This window comes from Delphinus delphis, chromosome 18, assembly GCF_949987515.2.
Source record: "Delphinus delphis chromosome 18, mDelDel1.2, whole genome shotgun sequence".
NCBI lineage: Eukaryota > Metazoa > Chordata > Mammalia > Artiodactyla > Delphinidae > Delphinus > Delphinus delphis.
In genome coordinates, this window is record NC_082700.1 from 18,393,399 (window position 1) to 18,403,942 (window position 10,544).

A 10,544-nucleotide genomic window follows, 5' to 3' on the forward strand; every position below is an offset into this window, starting at 1 on the left:
TCATTTTTGTGACATTCATATTCTAAGTATCTACGACATTTAAGGTTTTTAACAAATGATAGATGAATAAATAAATGAATGGTGAAAGGAAGAATTTAGATACCTGGGTAACAATGATTAGAAATGTCTTTCAAAGTTCTACATATAAATATCCTATGGCAAGTATTTTACTTGCCATGTTAAATGGGCTCTTTCTTTTAATCCCTATAGCAGCTAATTCTAGGAAATAGATCCTATATTACCCCTCTTTAAAGTGAAGAAAGTAAGGCTCCTTGAGGTAAAAGCAATGTGCTCAAGTTTATATACAGCCAGTAAGGGAAGAAGCCAACAAACAAAACCTTTATCTGCCTCATGTAAAACATGCTCTTTGTACGACAAAATTGGGAAGTGGTGGGAAATAGATATAGTCACAGGATACCAACAGAGTATAAACTCTAAATAGAGATAGAAGATATTATAATTGATGCAGCAGGAACTGTAGTGTGGTTTTAACTTCTAAAACTGAGCGATGATTTGAATAAATTCATATTTTTAAAATATTAGTCTGGAGGCAGCCTGAAGATGAACTAGAGGAACAGTTGCCTGTACATTTTATCCAAAGTCTCCTCTATCACACACATTAGACCAGTTTTGGTCAGGTTCAAGCAATCAACAAAAAAATAAAATTGCTAGCATACTACGGCATTTGAGGAATAATGATTTATCTACTAATCTGAAGTATTGGAAATAGCTAGTCCTAACATGGAAGAAACAAAAGTATATTTCATTAACTAAAATGTAAGGAAAAAGTATATACTGCAAATGAAAATACTACATAGAAAAAAAATCAAGTCTTAAGAATGAAACTGTAACTGAGAATGGCTGTCAGGAAAAAGACTCACAGTCTTAGAGAATGAACTTAGGGTTACCACGGGGGGAAGGGCGGGGGGAGGGATAGACTGGGAGTTTGGAATTGACATGTACACACTGCTGTATTTAAAATAGATAACCAACAAGGACCAATGTATAGCACAGGGAATTCTGCTCAATACTTTGTAATAACCCAAATGGGAAAAGAATTTGAAAAAGAGTAGATACATGTATAACTGAATCACTCTGCTGTACACCTGAAATTAATACAACATTGTTAATCAACTATACTCCAATATAAAATAAAAGTTAAAAAAAATAAAATAAAACGTCTTTGGAAAACAAAAAAGAATGGCTGTTACAAGCAAACCAAAAGAATCTAGAAAATGTAAACATAATGAAATCAGAAATTATAAACTATGTTTTCACTTTTATTTTTATTTAAGCCAATCTTAAGATAAACTGATTTTGAAGTAAATGAAATGACTACTCCTTCAAGCTAGATCTCAACATAAGTACATAGTTGTTGTATATGACATCTATTTCTGCAAAAGAAAGCATATAATTACTTTTTAAAGAAAAGTCTTAACTGTGCTTTAAAATGTACTTAAACATCTGTTTAGAACCCCCAGAGAAGTAGGAAGATTTTTTTTCTCCTTACTGGGGAATTGGATTTCACTAAGAAATCACTTAAATTGTTTAAATTATTGTTCAAAAATATATTAAAATGTGGATTCTGAAGAAGGAAAACAGAAAACAGTAACTTTCAGACACTTCTGATAGAGGCTGATTAACACAACCTAATTTATCAAATTTAGATAACCTTTACACTAAGGTTTATGTCAAAGTACACATCATACTTACTCTGTCTTTCTAACAATTAGCACATAAGCAATCTCAAGAAGTGAGGGAGGAAGAGAGATGGAAGTCAATCAGAAGTAATAGTTTCATCTGTAAAATGAGAGTACCACCACATATCTGGCGAGTCTATATGGCATTTAAAAAAAAACAATCAAGTTTCCAATGAGAGTTCAAGTGGATCTTATTACTATAGATAAACAGTCTTCTACTTGAAAAAAAGAAAACTATAAGGAATTCACTTCTGCATATTTTTATCCCACTGTGGAAAGACTAGCTGAATTTCCTTGGAATGAAGATCAGTATTCTCTTGCAAAGAAGAACAGAGGCACTGGATACCGACCACACTGAAAGATTAATAAGAATGGAAAGAAAGCTTTTAAAATGTGCATTCTCTTTGCCAAGAAGAGAGTAAACTAAATGTTTTTTGGAATACTATATTTACAGAAGTTTGGAGGATAAAACTTGAACTCATGATTTCTGGTCTTACTAAAAAAAGGCTGCACTGCTTCCAATGTAGTAGCATTAATGTAAACACATATGGTACTTTAATACTGTCATGGTTTCCAACATCTCTTTGGTTGCTCACAATATTTCTGTGGGGAAATCAGGATAGACATTATTCTCCATTTTAAGAATTGGGAACCTAAGATTGAAAGAAACGAATCTGAGATCATACGGCTAACAAGGGTGAAGTTGGAACTAAGATCCAAGGTACTTTATCTCCTATCTAGGAAACGGAAACAGCTGGAATAATGAAGCTGTTTCAAGTACTGACAAAAGGGGGGGTGGGAGAGTGAATTGTTAATTTCTTCTTAAAGCAAAATTTAAAAAGCCAAACTTTTATTGGGTAGCAATCCATGAAGGCTAAAATTTAGTTCAAAAGGTCTGTACTGCCTTAAAACTTAAGACAGTACATACATTTACAAAGTATGGAAAATGCTAGTATAAGCAAAAGGACAACAGTTAACTTAAGTTTTGGGGTTTCGTTGGTTTGTTTGCTTTTAATGTTTTTAAGAGGAAAAAAAGAAACACCACTGATTTTATCCAGACAGTTCTCCGTCATATACATCTTTACTTTTCCCAGCACCTAATACTATCTCTGATACACAGAATGTATTTACTAATGCCTGTTGAATCAAAGAATGCTCTTATGCTATATTCTTACTTTCTTGATAATACAAAATATAGAGTAACCCGGGCTTCCCTGGTGGCGCAGTGGTTGAGAGTCTGCCTGCCAATGCAGGGGACACGGGTTCGAGCCCTGGTCTGGGAAGATCCCACATGCCGCGGAGCGGCTGGCCCCATGAGCCACAATTACTGAGCCTGCGTGTCTGGAGCCTGTGCTCCGCAACAAGAGAGGCCGCGATAGTGAGAGGCCCACACACCGCGATGAGGAGTGGCCCCCACTTGCCGCAACTAGAGAAAGCCCTCGCACAGAAACGAGGACCAAACACAGTCAAAAATAAATTTAAAAAAAATATAGAGAGAGTAACCCTAGCGAATTTATTCATGCAACCATAACCTGAGGCACCACTATTTACCTGGTAATGGTATATGAAACACAATGTGAAGGAAATAGAATTGCTTTAGAAATACACACCTATAAATTTAGCAACTTCAAAGAGATATTTCATGTAAATGAAATTTCAAAATAACTGATACTTATCCTTTAAATCACTGTAACTTATCTTTAAATAATCATAATGAAAATATTTTCAAAGAGATTTCTAGGTCTTTTTTCTCTGCCTTAATCTAAACATGATACAATCTTTTCTTGATGACTCAAACTCATCAATGTAAATCTCAATTATTAGACTATTCTATAACACAGTGACTCTTGGAGTTAATTGAGGGATGTCCAACTGTTTGTCTCTTCACTAACTCAACCTAGACTACTTTTGAAAACAAGGTTTCCTACTGCCTGCTCCCCAGTTGTCACTTATAGGCCACCAGCATCCTAGCCAAGGCTTCTAAAATGCCAGTTGAAGTTTAAAATACGTACAACCTGAATAGGCAATTGATATACTTAACCTTATACAAGATTATAAATTCCATGGTGTAGCTATTTTCACTGCTCTAAGGCCTAGCTCAAAGGCTTTTCTTCTTTTATGTCCGAGTTCTGAGACTCAGTCTAGGCAGTTGCTAGAAGTCTGGCCACAAAAGAACAATTACAATACTAATTTCTGCATGTTCTCTTAATTCTTACTATAATATAGGGAAAAAAACATAAATGATAGTCATAACAAAACACAAAACAACCATGTAAACAAATGATGTAAGGCAGCTCACATTATGTGCTATATGGACAATTACCTAGCCAATTATTAGCCAAGAGTCAGCAAACCAGGCTCGCTGGCCAAATCCTGCGATTGTAAAAAAACAAACAAAAAATGATATTCAACAGAGACACTAAGTGGCCCACAAGGCCTAAAATATTATCTGGCACTCTAAAGAAAAAGTCTGCTGATCCCTGATCTAAACTGTAATAAACACACACATATAAAACATATAAGCTATTCCTCATACATAAAGCTTAAGTTATTAATATAAATAACTTAGTAGATGTAGCATTCTTTCAGTGATGGGTTCATTATGATACAGCCAAACTTGTCCAGCCCTGCCTATTACTCTCTTGACCATGCTGTAGGGCTTAGCCAAAATCTTGACTTTAACCTTCTTTCCTTCTTCCTCCTGATACTTATCCTTATACACTCTCAGACTGGTCTCCTTGCTATTACTTCCAGCTCTGGCTGTCAATCTTTTTTGGAAAGTCTTTCCTTTTGCTAGATATCTAAATCCTTCCTAAGCTTCAAGTCTGACTTCCTTTAAATGCCTTCCAGGATCATTCTAGCCCTCAATGGCCTCACTTTCCTTCAAATTACAGTCCTTGCCACACAATTTAATAATGCCATCTCATATTTTTGCTAATGATTTCTTGTGTGTTAGTCTAGTATCCCCAACTAGTCTGTAAACTACTTGAAGGAAAGAAACACATCCTATTGCTTTTGTATCCCCGCTCTAATAGTAGCTCATCGTCCTCTGAGCACGTGTCATCTCCCAAGCACATCTCTCTACCTTGGAGAAAAAACAGCCTGAGGAATGGTAATGGGTGATAAGTGATTGGCAATATCAAAGGAAGACACCTACAAAGGAACCTGATGGAAGACCATAGGCTACAACGCAAACTTAGAAAGTATATGTGAAAGATAAGCAAAACTACAATAGTGGGAGGATAGAGATAAAGATCAAGGGTTAAAGAGACCACAGCATAACACTCTGAAATAAAATGAGACCAAAATATTAAGAAAATTATAAAAGCTCCCAATACAGGTAAAAAAAAAAAGTTGCCTTTCAACACTACTGGTCATTAATTTCTTTTTAGCAAGCAGCTCGACACTGATATCCATATGGGCCATTTTTCTTTTTCTTTTTGCAATGTGATAAAAAGACGCACTAAAAGACTCAATGGAATTGCATGCACAGTATTCTAAACCTTTGGATTTACAATACTGTGAATTAATTTGAAGTCTGCTAGAGACTGCTAGGGGAAAAAACCAATTATTTATCTTTTGATTACCTGGCTAATAAAATTAGAAATCACATGCATATCGCTACATCATGCTCAAAGATATCACCTAGACTCATTTTCATAGAAAAATGTACCAAGAACAAGAGAAAGAAAACAAAACCTTTAGGTTACTTCATCAAATTGTATCTTAAAAATATAGGCAAAATAGAAGATGCACAAGCCTTGGATGTATGCACATTAAAAAAATACAAATATTTTTCAACAGGCATAATTATTACTCATAAGTCTAAAACAAATTGTAAATTAAATGCTCTTTACCTAAGTAAAGCTACAAAAGACGATGAAAATTATTAATCATGCATCGCTTCTCTTTTTTCTGGGTTTTATAACCTCTCAATCCTGACCTCTGCCTGGCTGGTCAGAGAAGAGGGAGAAATTTTTTCATAATTAGTAATAAAACATGCTCAAAATTATACTGTAGAACTTTAAAAATTAAAACGTAATCACTAAATGCATGATAAATCAGCTTTCAGTTACTCATACAAAGGGGGAAAGTGATGACATAGATGACACCAAATCTGTTTTTTTGAATCATATGATTAATTCGGGAGAAGCAAATTACCCTTATAATTATGTTTGATTGAAGCCAATGTTAACCAGAAGTTTATTTTTCCTGAACAGTCAATGAGTTTTGAGGGTTCAGACAAAACGGAAAGAGGGGGAGTTCATTCAGAAGCATACAGGTGGTTAAAAGCAGCCAGCTTGAGATAAAAAATTTTCAGTTAACCTACACAAGAAAACTGAGAGGTGTTCTATGAAGGGAAAGAAGAAAATTTCATAAAATTTGTGATAGTGCTAAAATTCTTAAACATAAAACTATTTATAGAAATCTTAACAAAATCTTTTTCCTGTCAAGTCATCATCCCTTCTTCCCAATAACTGGTATAAGTGGTGATAGCAACAATTATCAGCGGGCTAAGAAGCTGAAAGCAAAATTTTAGGTTCTATGTTATCAAAGATGTGTAAAATCCTTTTTATCACTGTTTTAAGTCTACCATCTGTCTCAGTGGGCACTTTATCTCATTACTTGAGAAAAGTCAAACCAACCAAGAAAATATCAAACAGGCAGGGGACTCATTTCTCTGGACTATTTTTAGGTGATTTAAAAACTTACACGATGGCAAGAACTACAGATTTAGCAAATACACAAAAACTAAATATTTACCCAAATACAAGATCATAGCCACAAAACTCAATTAGTTTCTGCCTAACATATGGCTCCAACTCCCGGGTGGCATATGTTTAGCACTGGTGCTGGTACTATCATTGTGATAAAACATTATAGTAACAGTTCAACTTTTGTTATTTCATTCTTGTAATACAGAAAAACACACACCAATTTTGCTTCCAAGAGCTAAAAACACAGACCACGGGAAAAAGCAAAATAATTATGCCGCTCAGTTTTAAGAGCCTACAGTCTACACATACATGAGGATTATACAGTTAAAAAAAAAATCTTGTCAGCCTGGTATTCTTTGTTAATAGATGGTCAGACACGAAGGTGTCCAAAGGAACTTACATGAAATTTCACAAAAGAAAATCCCGTATTTATGATTCCTAGCACCTCACTATCCATTACCCCCCTTCCCCCGAGAGAAAACTATCCCAAGGCTTTTAACGTTAACAGTTTAATAAAAGAACGACTACATTCATTAAAGCCGCCGCCGTCCTGTCCCCGATTTTATGGCTAAATTACGTGTTCATTTTCTTTACCTAACGCATGACGTTCTTTCACAGCCGTGTCAGAAGTTCAAAGATCCAGGCTGTTAAACAGGGCGAGGACTGCAGCCCGGAGTCCACCCCCCGACTGAACAGGTGGTTAACTCCGCCGGCTGGAGGAACGGCCAGGTACTGGCACCAGCCAAACAGGATCAAATACACAAGGGCGGGTTTTCGAGGTTTTAACCCCAACAGGAGCGGGGGAAACTCTCTTCAGAGGAGCATTCAAGTTTGGCGGCTGCCCGGCGGCCAACACCGAAGGCGCCGCGGCCGCTCGGCGATCCGCTCCGGAGGGCTCCGCAACCCACCCCCCAGCGCCGCCGTCAGCGGCGCGGCTCACCGCGGGCCGCGGGCCAGGGGGGCGGAGGGAGGGCCGCCCGCGCCGCCGCGCCGCCTCCGCGGGCTGGTGGCGGGGTCGCGGCCGCGCCCCGCCGAGCGCCTCCCGGCGAGACTAGGGCCCAGCAGGTGCCCCGTGAGTGGACGGGTCCCGCCCGCGGCCCACTCCCCTCCGCCCAGCGCGCGCTCACAAGACCGGGTGGGCCAGGCCCCTCGACGGGCCCGAACCCCGCTTAGCGCCCCGGCCCCTCACACCCAGCCTAACGGTTTCCCCGGCGCCTGCCCCGGGGCGGGGGCTGGAGGGTGGAACGGGACCCGGACGCCTCGGTCTCCCCCACCTTTCCCGAAGGGAGCGCCCGCGCTCTCACCTCCGAGTCACGCCGCTCTGAGGCGGAGGAAGGCGGCTACCCCGGCGCCTCTTCTTCGGGTTCCTGATCGTTCTCGCTCCACTTCAGCGGCAGAGCCAGCTCTCGGGGCCGCAGCGGCCGCCGGCGCACTGACTGTTGGGGTGGTTTCCCGGCAGTGACGGTACCGCCTCAGCCCCGCTCTTCGCTCCCTCTCCGCGTAGCTCCCGCTTTCTGTTTCACCCGAGGGACCACGAACGCCGCCGCCGCCATGCTTACTACGGAGCCGGGAGGAGGAGCCGGGAGTCGGCGCGCCGAGTGCGGCTGCGCGAGCCCAGCCGACGGCGCCCCCGGCCGGCCCGGACCCCGCGTCCCCGCCCCGCGCCCTGGCCGACTGCCCCGCTGGTCTTTACCGGGAGCGCGAGGCGCCCGCGGAGCCGCCGGTGCGGGGCGTCAGAATCCCCGTCGCCGCTCCCGGGGCGCCCACCGCCCTCCCGGGGCTCCGGGCTCTCTCCTGAGGCCCGGCTACGCCTGGGTCGTCGCAGCCGCCGCCGCGGCCAGGCTGCTAGCGATACTAGGGAAATGAGGAGCCAGGTGACGTTCCTGGGGCCACTCACACACTTCTCAGTCCAGATTGTAAAAGGCTCCCTCTGAGGCGCACCGGGTCGGCCTTTTTCAGGAAGCACAAAACTTAATGCCGGCAGGTGCTTTTAAAGACACTCCCCCAAGGAATAGGGAGCCAACCGAAGTGGGCTTGGATGGTTTCAACCCCAAACGCTTACACCCCAGGAGCTCTTAAGCAAACAAAAATATTTAGATATTTACTTTAGTTGGAAACGTGAGAGTTAGCTTCTTGGTCTCTTCCCCAGTCAAAACGCGTGGAAACCCATTACCTTAATTAGTGCAACAGCCCGAAGACTTAACAAGGGAACGCGGCCGAGATTTCGTTGAACCTCCAGCAACTGGGGGCGCTGCAATAATGCCTGAGGGCCGGTCAGGGCTGCTTCCTTTTGCGGTTTCCACGGGAGGACTTGGGATGGGGGTTGTCCTTGGGACGGGGAGTCTAACCCCAGGAACTGTGCCCTCAGAAACAATGACGACGTACCCAGCCTCCTTGTTCTGGCTTTATTTCAGTTTATGAATTGTGCTGCCTTAAAAAAATAGCAGTGCTTTTTTCCCCACCTTTTTACAGAAATCCTTTTAAAATGTACTTATTCCCTACATGCTTAAGGAATACAATGGTTAATGAAATCCTTTGTTGATGACTAGCCATCAAACGCCATACTTGGCCATATGCTAGTCCCAGGGGATTGCTGAGGTATATAGGATCTCTACTTAGGTGATCTCTTTTTTTCTCTTTGGAATGTTCTCATCACCTTTTCTAATATCTGTCACTGCTTCTCATCTCCTCATCTGCCTCTTGATCTGCTCAGATCCTTCCTCTCATCCTTTCTACTTTACTGGTTATTTTTTACTCTTTTCTTTCTTGACTGCTTTTCTCTGTGGCTCCAGGTGATGATTGATCAGATGTTTATATTCACAGTCAGCCAATGAGAGATTTCTTTTCTTCCTCTTCTTCCCATCAGTAAATAGGACAGTGACTGTATGTCAAGTGGTATCCTGAGATATTTTCATTGTTGTTCACTCTCAAAAACTTCTTCTTCTGCCAGAGGGGTTTCCTTTTCTTAACTTGCAGATTTGGCCCTCTTCCAGACAAAATTACTGGAAAGCTGGTCTCTGGATAACTGAGGCACAACTGTATTTCGTTTTTAAATATGAGAATTTGGGGCTTCCCTGGTGGCGCAGTGGTTGAGAGTCCGCCTGCCGATGCAGGGGACACGGGTTCGTGCCCTGGTCCGGGAAGATCCCACATGCCGCGGAGCGGCTGGGCCCGTGAGCCATGGCCGCTGAGCCTGCGCGTCCGGAGCCTGTGCTCCGCAATGGGAGAGGCCAAAACAGTGAGAGGCCCGCATACCGCAAAAAAAAAAAAAGAGGATTTATTAGAGCGTGGGTGAGTTGGGTGGCTTTTCTGTATTGCTGCCCTAGCTCTGTTTGGTCTGAGACTAAGGGAGTGGTTTCCAAACCTGACTCTACGCTAGTAATTTCCAAAGCTTCCTACTTGGAAACTTTTTTTTTTTAAAGAAGATGTTGGGGGTAGGAGTTTATTAATTAATTAATTTTTGCTGTGTTGGGTCTTTGTTTCTGTGCGAGGGCTTTCTCTAGTTGTGGCAAGCGGGGGCCACTCTTCATCATGGTGCGCGGGCCTCTCACTATCACGGCTTCTCTTGTTGCGGAGCACAGGCTCCAAGACGTGCGCAGGCTCAGTAGTTGTGGCTCACGGGCCTAATTGCTCCGCGGCATGTGGGATCCTCCTAGACCAGGGTTCGAACCCGTGTTCTCTGCATTAGCAGGCAGATTCTCAACCACTGAGCCACCAGGGAAGCCCCCTACTTGGAAACTTTTTAAAAAGACAGAATCTTGTAATCCATCCCTCAAAATTTTGATTCCTTTGGGGTTGGGTGTGGAGGTGGGAGAAATGGAATTTTTAAAAAATTATATTTTGGGCATCCCTACCTGTATAGGCACAACAAGAAAGAACAGCTATTTTGAAGGAGACTAAGACAATTCAAGAATGTCACTGAAGTAGACATAGATTAGTCAACAGTGTACAATGCTGTAAGGTTGAGTCAAGCGAGGACTGGGGAATTTATGTTCTGTGGAGAGAATGAATCACACACATAAATAATCCTAGCATGGGCACCAGTATGAATTCTCTGGGAATCCAGAGAGGGACAAGCGTTTACATTGACTTTGAACAAGTCACTTCTCAGTGCTTCATTTTTCTT

The 10,544-nt window shown here is 42.0% G+C and overlaps 1 protein-coding gene across 2 annotated transcripts in view; it reads right to left on the reverse strand.

Moving 5' to 3' along the window:
* The window catches only part of FNDC3A (fibronectin type III domain containing 3A), a 163,289-nt gene extending 155,303 nt beyond the window's left edge, over positions 1 to 7,986 (reverse strand). The window contains exon 1 of one of the 2 annotated variants that reach the window (XM_059996200.1): positions 7,723 to 7,986. The gene's annotated coding sequence lies outside the window, so the exon portion shown is untranslated. Of the gene's footprint in view, positions 1 to 7,012; positions 7,094 to 7,722 lie in introns of those variants that run through there. The other variant, XM_059996201.1, reaches the window with a different exon arrangement.
* Positions 7,987 to 10,544: the final 2,558 nt, after the last annotated feature.